At 37.7% G+C, this 12,112-nt stretch overlaps 1 protein-coding gene across 1 annotated transcript in view; it reads right to left on the bottom strand.

The window, feature by feature from the left end:
* LOC144357057 (crystallin J1B-like) overlaps nucleotides 1-12,112 on the bottom strand; it is a 38,955-nt gene that overhangs the window by 26,371 nt on the left and 472 nt on the right. The window lies entirely within an intron of this gene.

The following is a 12,112-nucleotide window of genomic DNA, read 5'->3' on the forward strand; positions in this document are numbered from 1 at the left end:
CTGTTTCAAAATGGCGGACTTTTTAATATATTTTCGCGATACTGTGGAGATAATATCACTATAATTATACTATTTTTTTCTACCAAAGTTTTCTCTTCGGATTTTATGCCAGGAAGCATGTTAGAATATATTAAGACTTGAGGCATGTTGAAAATTGTTCAAAAAATTCAAGATGGCGGACCAGTTTCAAAATGGCGGACTTTTTAATATATTTTCGCTATAACTGTGGGGATAATATCATTTGAATTATACTATTTTTTTTCTATCAACGTTTACTCTTCAGATTTTATACCAGGAAGCTTGGGGCATGTTGAACATTTCCCAAAAATTCAAGATGGCGGCCTAGTTTTTAAAATGGCGGCCTTTTAAATACATAATTGCTATAGTGTTGAGATATTGTCATTATAATTGTGCTATTTGTGGGGGCTATCATATTTTTACTTTTCAGATTTTATGCAAGGAAGCATGTTAGAATATATTAGGATTTGTTGAAATATTAAAATGATGCAAATGACAATATCTGAAAACGTAATGCATGCACCTGAAATCATATTCACAACAATGTACCCTCTGAAACATTGTTAACACCTTTTATTGTTATACTGAAATTTCATCGTTTATATGACCATAAATAAAATCTATTCAGTTTTACTGATGTAATTACATGTGGATCAGAGCTTCAGGGTTTTCTTGTACTTTGTGAATTTGGTTTATTGAATCTCACTACACTGCTGTTTTGATTAGTGCATGGGCAGACGTTAAGCTTACTGGTCTAACAGAAATTTTAGCCAAACTGGAACGATTGAATCTGGAAATAAAGGAAGGCATTTAAACAGAACAAAAATAACCAAATGTAAGTAATCAATTACATTTTTTAATATATTTATTATCAGCTTGACTGTGTTGTTTTTTACTTAAGTTAAGTTAGCAAATTTTTAAAATTTTATTTGGGTAGTTTTTTTTTCAAGATTTGAATAATTTATTTTTAATCACCTTTACTGTCTAAAAATTATTTTTTCAGCACTAGAATTATGTCAGCAGTTCCTTATCTGAAAACCAACAGCCCTGGATCTTATCGATGCATTTTGTGTGACTTGTTTATTGAAGATAAAGACAAAAAGCCAGTCCAGTCAGTAGCATTTGAGACGATTCAGAAAAATGCTGTTTTGTGGTCAAAAATCGACAAACGTGTTTGTATAGACCAACCTTATAAGGCATTTCGCGAAGCAGCATCGAGGCTCCCCAAAAGTTTCACTGAGACATTGTACAGTCATAAATCTTGCACAGTTTCATTCAGAAGTAGATTATCAACAAAAGTGCTGCAGTCAAGTAAGCTTGAGAAAGGAAATATTGATGAAGAAGCAAATGATAGTTGTGGTGAAGGGGAATCACTACTATTGGCCAGTGGGAGAAAGAGAACCAAAATTATTAGAGAAAAAAGGACTGAAAAATCATGTTCGATATGTAACCAAAATTCAAGTGATGATGGAAGACCATACAATGGTGGTGGACTAGCACGCTGTTCAGAAGAAAAAGCTGCTTTTAAGCTAAAAACCTTGGTGGCAAAGAAGCTGTTAGATGAGCATGATCGGCATTATGATGCTGCAAAGAAAATTGATATTCTACTCAATGGTGCATCATACGATGTGTTTGCAGCTGATGTCTATTACCACAAGAAATGCTATGCTGCATTTTCATACACCTACAACAAGAAAGAAACGTCGACAAACAAAAAAGAGCAAGAACGCAAAGCTATAGAGTGTTTTGATGAAATGATCAGACGAAGAGTAATCCTAGATAAACAATCCTTTCTCATGACTGAGCTCTTGAAAGACATCGAAGAGATAAGTTCTGATTTTAGCCTCAATGAACCACCAATAAGACAAACAAAATATCTTAAGACGCATCTTGAAGAAACCTTTAAAGATGAGATCGCAAGTCCTACATTGCAGCTTAGTCGGACCTGTTACCTATGTTGAGGCTGCATTAAAAGCCATGGTTTACGAGAGGTTGACCTAACCAAAGCATTTGCAAGACTTGTAAGACGAAAACTTGCAGATAGACAGCCACTTGACTGGCCCCCAACAAATGATGAACTCTGCAAGTCTTTGGAAACGTATATTCCACTAGAGTGTGTCTTCAATGCTATAGCATGGTCATTGAATGACAAATGGCTGATCAATGAAAATGGAATTGTCAATACGCCCTTGGACTTAAGTCACAAATTTTCCAGCCTTGCTCAAGGATGGGAAGCAATGAAATCACATGGTAGATCACCTTTAAATATCGCCATGGGCTTGACAATCAACAGATTGACCGGAAGTAAGGAGGCATCAAGATTGTTGCACAGAAGTGGTATCACTATATCTTACAATGACATTAGGCTCCTAAGCAATACTTGGGCAGACGAAGTCACAATGGAGCATGCACAGATGCTTCCACCTGGGTTTGTGAAGGGTAGGGCAGTTCATATTACCTTTGATAACTCTGATGGTCGACAGCAAACTCTGACAGGGTCACGAACGACACATCACACCACAGGAACAATATTCCAGGCATCTTTTCCAGGCGACAAGAGGTTAACGTCATGTCAACCATATGGTGATCTATTGCACCAGGAACAGAAAGATTATGGCTCGTATGTTATTCCAAAAAAACGGGCGGACCCCCCTGCGACGCCTGATTTTGAGGACAAGTTCAAAGATTCACCATTGATTGAAGAAGCATTTCAGCGTGATGTAGCTTGGGTATTGTGTGGAGCTGTAAGCAGAGATATTCTTCTCGAAGTGCAGCCAGAAATGAGCATTGATGATCTTCAGCCTGTTGGATCATGGACAGATTTCATGAAATCTGTTACAGACACCACCACATCAAAATGCAAATTAGAGTACCTCCCAGTCATTCCACTTCCTCCTAAAGACAATGTTGTCAAATGGTATATGGATATGGTTTTAAAAATGATTGATCAACTAGGAACAGATCATATTTTTCTTCATGCAGATGAAGCCATCGATTCAAAAGTTCTGATCATTCAATGGTTAAACCAAGGAAAGTATGATCAAATCATTACCTTTTTGGGTGGATTCCATACGATTTTGGTCAACCTAAAAATCCTCGGAAAAAAATATTCTTGTCTTGGATTAAAATAATGGTGGGTGGATGCTGATGTAATAGCTCAAGGTTCTGTTGATCAAGCAATGGAAGGGAAGCACTATCATAGGAGTATAAGACTACATAAGCAAGCTTTTGAGGCACTCGTTCGTTACCGAATGAAAAGTATTTTGATGAATGATGACATAAGCCATGAATTAAAAGAGAAAATTGTGAATTTGAGAATTTTGCAGTCAACAGACAATTTGAAGTCCTTAGTTGATTCAGAAGGATTCAAAGAAATGGTGAAGAAATTGACAGACACATCCGACACTCAATCTCAAATGATGGTACAGTACATTCGTGATGTCTCAGCTGTTCTTTGCTTCATCAGTGCTGTCAGAGAAAAAACAATTGAGTGCCACTTAGCAGCAGAGCGGGCATTGTTACCAAAGTGCTTTGCAATCGGGCATCAAAACTATGCCCGTTATCTGACATATCAACACGTTAAGCTGCACGATATCAAAAGTAAGCAAACAGTAGCATGGAATGATCTCCTAGTTAATGGTTTTGGTGGTTCAGTCTCTGGTAAGCCATTCTCAATCATCCATGGCGACTTAATAACTGAAACAACTATTAACAGAGAAGTAAAGGTTAGAGGAGGGCCTATGCAAGGAGGATGTAGTACAAACGAAAGAGCTGTAGATACATTTGTGAAAACGAGTCACTCTATGGCTACAGTTCGAGTTAACCTAAAGGAACGTTTGAAAGTTTTGACACAGTCTGTTCACAAGGAAACAACTGTTGGAGCAATTAAGAAGCACGAGACTATGATTGAAAGTCTTGTCCTGCAGCTGGACAAATATTTTGACCCATTTCTTCAGGGTCCTGCTAGACATTTCAAAACTGGGGCACAAATAGAGTCAGCTGTAATCAAAGGTCTATTGAATTCTTCTGCGATGGGAGAAGACATGTATATTGAGTTTGTTGATGAACGACTCAAAACCACAGACAACAGGGTCAGCATTTTTGCACCAATTAAAAACCCTAAACTAAAAACTGGTATGGAACGAACAAAAAAAGTTCCAAAAGCAGTGAGTGTTCTCAAAGAAGACAGACAAGCATTTGGTGTTCTTGTTGGTAAAGCTGGGGAAGTCCAAGGGAAGCACACTCCTACCCTCTAACTAGTGTTCCACTCGCATTAGCCTCACCTGATAGAGATCTCAGACAAGGTTGCAAATCAGCTCTACGAAATTACCTGATTGATGAATCGAATGCTGAGATGCAAACTCCTTTGTCAGAGGCAGCATGGTTAATTGATGGCATGGCTGCAGTTAGATCAATTAAAACCAAGCCAACATGGGGAGAGTATGCAAAGGCATACTTCAGATTCTGCACACCTGCACCTGCGGATCGAGCATACTCACTTGGTGTGATATTTTGACAACTACACACAGGAGACTACAAAACAATTTACACAGCGTCGCAGAGGGAACCCTGGTAAGAGAGTTTTAATTACAATTCATGAGCAAAGTATGCCACAGCGAAAAGATTGGGACATTTTCCTTCATAACTCAGAGAATAAAACAGAACTGATAAGTTTCCTGGTAAATTATGCCAAAGACCACAAAGATATGTTCAAAATACCACTCTGCATTACAGAAAATGAAAAGACCTGGCTGATCGCCAATGAAAATATAACAGATCTTGAAGAGAGTAACCATTGTGAAGCTGATACTCGCTTGATGCTGGAGGCTAATAAGTCTGATGCACCCGTGATTGTTCATGCAACAGACACTGATGTCTTAGTGTTGCTGGTTCATAAATTCCCAACTCGCCTTTTCAATCGGAAATGGCAAATGAAAGTTGGTGACCAAAGATTCGTGGATATTGAGTCAATTTGTGGACATATCGGCTCCAGCATATCACAGCATCACTGGATGTGATACCACTTCCTTTCCATTTGGAATTGGGAAATTAAAGCCATGAAAAAAGATGAACAAATTGAATTGTTACAGCCTGCTGAACAACATTGGTTCCACTTTGGCCTCAGTAAAAGAATTGTCACAAGCCAAGGAATTCTTTCGAACTGTAATGTACGCAGGCAAAACAGATGAATATTATGTTGACACAAGAGTTCGAAATGAGTATGAAAAACAGAAAGTCAAGTCAAGTTCAGGAATAATCCCAGATGAGAATAGTGCAATCCAACATTTAAAGCGAAGTTGCTTCCAGGCATATATTTGGCATCAGTGCACAGAGCAGATGATTAATTATCCACCACCCAATGAAACATGGGGATGTAAAGAAGAAGAAGACAGCATAGTTCCGGTATGGTACACATGTAACCAATTTCCGCCTTGTGACAGCCAGCCTGACAACAGTGATAATGATGAAATATTTTCAAGAATTGACGATAATGAGGAAGAAGATAGCACAGATATCAGTGACTATGATTTTGATTATGACTCTGATGAAAGTTTTTAATTTTGGTTATATATATATATATATATATATATATATGTGTGTGTGTGGGGGGGGTGTGTGTGTGTGTGTGTATGAATCTTAAATTTCTTTTCAGGGAGGTTTGCTATTGAACTACCGGTAATTGTGATTTTCTATGTCAAGCATCGACATTTTAATACATGTATTTCATATAAATGTACAATTTTCTGAATAAATTGGTGTGATGATAATATCTCTCTAGTATACCAAAATTGCATTTAAAAGTTGAAAGTCCACCATCTTTAAATTATTCAACTATCTTAAATTGTTTGGTCATTTAAACAAGTCATAAAATATTGTAACTTGGTTTCTGGGATGAAATCTGAAACCTTTGCTAGAAAAAAATAATTATAATAATAATAACGATAATATCTCCACAGTATAGCGAATATGCATTTAAAAGGTCCGCCATTTTGAAACTGGTCCGCCATCTTGAATTTTTAGAAAATGTTCAACATGCCCCAAGCTTCCAAGCATAAAATCTGAAGAGAAGACTTTGATAGAAAAAAAATAGTATAATTCAAATGATATCTCCACAGTTATAGCGAAAATATATTAAAAAGTTCGCCATTTTGAAACTGGTCCGCCATCTTGAATTTTTGGACAATTTTCAACATGCCCCAAGTTTTAATATATTCTAACATGCTTCCTGGCATAAAATCCGAAGAGAAAACTTTGGTAGAAAAAAAAATAGTATAATTATAGTGATAATATCTCCACAGTATCGCGAAAATATATTAAAAAGTCCGCCATTTTGAAACTGGTCCGCCATCTTGAATTTTTGGACAATTTTCAACATGCCCCAAGTTTTAATATATTCTAACATGCTTCCTGGCATAAAATCCGAAGAGAAAACTTTGGTAGGAAAAAAAAAGTATAATTATAGTGATAATATCTCCACAGTATCGCGAAAATATATTAAAAAGTCCGCCATTTTGAAACACGTCCGCCATCTTGAATTTTTGGACAATTTTCAACATGCCCCAAGTTTTAATATATTCTAACAAGCTTCCTGGCATAAAATCCGAAGAGAAAACTTTGACAGGAAAAAAGGCCTAATTTTTCGAGCAAATGGCCTGTCTACTATACTCACTAGCCTTGATTTCGATCGCAAAATAGCACGTGACTGGATTTGCGCCCTCTTTATGAAAACGGTGTATTGGTTGATTAGTGGCATGAGACCCCTAGGGGCCTATTATTTTTTTTAGCAAGAACGCACATGGTGAAAGGTTTTAATATTGAGTGAACCCCCCCCCCCCCCCGGGCTTAAAAGGCGTCCTGTTCGATATGGGACTCATAGCGACGTATACAACGCGTGTAAAATACATTGATTGTTTACATGAAATTCGAACAGGCGCTGCACGAGACTACCGCGCTTTAACTGTAACACACAAAATAATGCTATTTCATTGTACCATTACATAATAGACGACTTCCCGGAAGTCGAAGATACGGCTTTCGCATGCGAAATTGGGGTGTAACGTAAACTTGCACGCGTGATATTGTGCTTCTGGATGTACCAATTGACGTAAGAAAAATAAAATTCTTTTTATCAACTATCAGCTGACATGTTTGTATTTTCCGCCATGATAAAGCATTTTTTTGCACCCCAGTTTTGCTACTTCCGGGAAAGTGGTCTATAAACGAATGAACATTGTCATGCGATTTATGACTAATTTTGTCAAAAACGCGAAGTTCTGCACTTGATTTTGTCAGAACCAGGGCCGTAATGTCTGTAGTCGTTAGTGTAGTATTCTACTTCTGTATTATTGTGACCTTTGACCTAGTCTTGTCTTGTAATTAATTATGCGGGCATGCTCAGTAGCACCTAGCAACCAGGGTTCAGTCATCAGTTGGTTAAATAAACAAACCAGTCCTTTCCCTCAGATAAACTGTCTCATAATTATTCTTTAAGAACATTACATTTTGGCGACGAGTGATAAATTACTAGTAGTTTAATGGTACACCCAGGATCATCCAGATGCAAATTTCCAGAATTTTTGAAGTAATCTGAAGAAGAAATTTGACCTTGAAGACAGAAAGTTGCAGAAATCTGAGCAGCAATACTTTAGTGCACAGCACCAAGGAGGTACAGTACATAATATAAATCAATTCTGGAGTGGAAAGTGACACATTGTGGACATGGCTACTGCATTACCAGTATTCCCAGCTTTTTCTGTGTATGGGGACTTCTATTGGTCCTCGATGGGAGAAATGGTTGAAGAAATTTGAGACATTTCTAGTTGCATACGATATAAAAAACAATGCAAGAAAACGAGCACTGCTGTTGTTTTCTGCGGGAGATGAGGTCACTGATGTTTTTGAAACACTACCTGACGTTGAGGGCAGTGACAATGTATACAAAGCGGCTGTAGATGCCCTGAATAAATATTTCCTGCCAAAGGTGAATAAAACCTATGAGGTCAATGTTTTTAGGCATGCTACTCAGAAAACTGATGAATCTTTGGATCAGTATTTTACCCGTTTGAAACAACTAGCAAGAAATTGTGGTTTTCATGATGTTAATGAAGAAATAAAATCCCAGATAGTATTATCATGTGTGTCAACTAGGTTACGTCGTAAAGCTCTGAGAGATGATTTAACATTAGAGGCACTGTTAGATTCTGGTCGTTCTTTTGAAGTTTCTGAACGTCAAGCCAGAGGTATTGAAAATCAGTCTGAGACAGAAACAGAAGTAAATACAGTCCAGCCTGTAAAAAAGAGCCAGTGGAAAAGAAATAAATATAAGAAATCCCAGCAGTATACTGGTAAACCAAAACGAGTGGAGCCTGACAGAAAACACAAGTCGTGTTTCAGGTGTGGAGGAAAATATCCACATTCAGGTGAATGTCCAGCAAGAGATCAAAAATGCAGAAAATGTGATAAAACAGGACATTTCGCTAAAGTATGTCGGAGTAAAATATTGCAACATGTCAATTCTGCTACAACTAAAGATTTTTCTTCCTCAGATGATGATTATGCATATCACATCACAGTGTCCTCCATATCAACCAATCAACAGCCTGATACTAAAATTGACATAGATGGTCAAACAGTTAAATGTATCATTGATTCTGGTGCAGGGACAAATGTGTTAGACGAGAAAACATGCAAGCTGTTGAATAATGCAGAAATTACACAATGTTCAAAGAATGTGTATGCATATGGATCTAAGAAACCACTTCCAATACTTGGTGAAGTTAAGGTGAATGTAAAGTCTCCTATAACCCAACAGTCTACTGTCACTAAGTTCCATGTTGTAAAAGGATCAGCAGGAAATTTACTGGGTTATTATACAGCAACACAGCTTGGTTTACTACACATAGTAAATTCACTTTCTACATGTACCAGTGATAGTTTGATTGAGGAGTATGCAGACAGATTTGAAGGTATTGGCAAGATGCGAGATACAAAAGCAATTTTGCATATTAACACATCAGTCAAACCAGTTGCACAGCAGCATCGGCGAGTGCCATTCCATGTACGTGAGCAAGTTGAAGCAGAGATAAATAAGCTAGAGCAGTTAGACATAATAGAGAAGGCAGATGGAGCCACTCCGTGGGTATCTCCCATAGTAATAGTACCTAAAAAGACAGGAATCAGAGTATGTGTTGACATGAGAGCTGCCAATCAAGCTATAGAAAGGGGGAGACATCCCATGCCAACAATAGAAGACCTGATTGTGGATCTAAATGGTGCAACGGTGTTCAGCAAGATTGATCTAAACCAAGGTTACCATCAGCTTGAGCTGGACACAAAATCAAGGCATATAACTACGTTTGCTACTCATATGGGTTTATACAGATACAAGAGACTGAGTTTCGGAATAAACTCTGCTGCTGAAATATTTCAGAAAGCAGTATCAGACATGATACAAGGTATACGTGGTGCTAGAAATCTTTCAGATGACATTATCATATATGGTAAGACACAACAGGAACATGATGAAATGCTAAGAGCAGTGTTCCAAAGGCTGCGGAAGTATAACATCACAGCTAATCAACAGAAATGTGAGTTCAGCAAGTCTTTGATTCAGTTCTATGGTCATACATTTTCCAGTGCCGGTATAATGGCGGATGATAAGAAAGTGACAGCAATAATCAATGTCAGAGCACCAGAAGATGCAACAGCTGTACGTAGTTTCCTAGGCATGGCTCAATACATTGCTCGATTTGTGCCTGATTTTGCAACTATTGCAACACCATTACGTATTCTAACTCACAAAGATACAAAGTGGGAATGGGGACCTGAGCAACAAGGATCATTCAAGAAGTTAAAAAGCCTGATGGCAAGTCACAGGGTGATGAAATACTTTGATCCAAGGCTGAAAACAGAGCTGTTAGTAGATGCAAGCCCAACAGGCCTTGGTGCAGTTTTAACACAAGTAAATGAGACCAGAGATACTTGTAATATCATTGCATATGCAAGTCGTGCACTGACAGATACAGAGTCACGGTACAGCCAGACAGAGCGAGAAGCCCTTGCAGTTATATGGGCTTGTGAACATTTTCACATTTATGTATTTGGTTCAGAATTCAAGGTGATAACCGACCATAAGCCATTAGAAGGCATGTTCAATAAGTCTAATTCTAAATTAACAGCCAGACTTGAAAGACTAAGTTTGCGTCTTCAACCGTATCAAGTAGTTCTTGAGTATCAACCAGGTGAATCCAACCCTGCTGATTACATGAGTCGACATCCTGACCAGGTAAACCACTGTAAAGACCATGTTTCACGTATTGATACATACATAAATTTTATAATTGAGAATGCGATACCCCCTGCTATGACAATGGCTGAAATTAAGCAAGCAACATCGGAAGATGAAATCTTACAGAAAATAATGGAAGTTATTAACACACAAAAGTGGTATGATTTGCATCATGATGTTGTACAATACAAAGCAGTCAAAGACGAACTGTCAACAGCCAATGGAGTTGTGTTACGTGGAAACAGAATTGTGGTTCCAAAGAAATTGCAACAGAAAGCCATATGTTTAGCTCATGTCGGTCATCAAGGTGTTGTAAAAACGAAAAAGTTGCTGAGAGAAACTCTTTGGTTTCCAGGTATTGACAGAATGGTGGAAGAAACAGTAACCAGGTGCATACCATGTCAAGCATCAACACATGGACCAAAACCTACTATCGAGCCATTAAAAATGTCTACACTGCCAAATGGTCCTTGGCAAGAGGTCTCAGAAGATTTCTGTGGTCCATTCCCAAATGGTAAATATTTGTTGGTAGTCATCGATGACTACAGTAGATACCCAGAGGTAGAAATTTGTAATTCTACATCTGCAGAAGCAGCTATCCCGCACTTCGATGCAATCTTTGCCAGACAAGGTATACCGGACATTGTTAAAACTGATAATGGCCCGCCATATAATGGAGATGAGTTTAAACGCTTTTCTAAATATGTTGGATTTAGACATAGAAAAATAACACCATTGTGGCCAAAAGCTAATGGAGAAGCCGAGAGGATGATGCGAACGCTGGAAAAAGCAGTCCGTGCAGCCAAGCTAGAAGGCAAAAGCTGGTGCCAAGGACTTTTTCAATTTCTGCGTCAGTATAGAGCTACACCACATTCAACTACAGGCATTTCTCCATTCAAAGCTTTGAATAGTAGAAAAATGAAAACAACCCTACCTCAGATATATAATAATAAACCTGATAGGAAAATTCAAGCAAGTGATGCAAAGAGAAAATTATGCATGAAGAAGTATGCAGACACACGCAACCATGCTAAAGCATCAGATTTAGGCATCGGAGACCGAGTCCTTGTAAAACAACAAAAGAGAAATAAAATGTCAACTCCATTCAATCCTGAGCCATATGAAGTTGTGAGTAAGAAAGGCAGTATGACCACCGTCCAGAGAGGAAATCATGAGATCACCAGAAATGCTTCATTCTTTAAGAGAATTCCTCATGAAAATAATGTAGAAACTAATCAAACAATATCGGACAATCTTCAAATATTAGACAATCCTCAAACATCAACAAATCCACCAGAATCGATACGTAGATCCAAGAGAGAAAGACAAAAACCAAGTTATCTTCAAGACTACATAACTTAGTTTCTAAAACATGTCATACTTTCGTGATTTGGGCAAAATAATCCGAAAATAATGGCATTTGAGTAAAAGGACGTCGATCCCTTCACTCACAATTGAAACGATTTTGAAGTTAGTGTTATGTAATTTCTTTTGTTTTATTGAGTGAACCACCGTCCCTCGAGGGACGGTGAGTGAACATATGCCTATGTTTTAAAAAAATTGTAAGTTCAAGTTCATACTTTCATAAATATTGTTCGTTCCTTGACTTTGATATTCACAATATCAACAATTACAATTTGAAGACTTTTAAATATTGATAAGTTATATTTGTTATACATGCTTTCGTGAGTTTCCTTGTTTATCTAAAAGAGAGGAGAGATGTAGTATTCTACTTCTGTATTATTGTGACCTTTGACCTAGTCTTGTCTTGTAATTAATTATGCGGGCATGCTCAGTAGCACCTAG

Source organism: Saccoglossus kowalevskii, chromosome 17 (genome assembly GCF_978046115.1).
Source record: "Saccoglossus kowalevskii chromosome 17, keSacKowa6.1, whole genome shotgun sequence".
Classification (NCBI taxonomy): domain Eukaryota; kingdom Metazoa; phylum Hemichordata; class Enteropneusta; family Harrimaniidae; genus Saccoglossus; species Saccoglossus kowalevskii.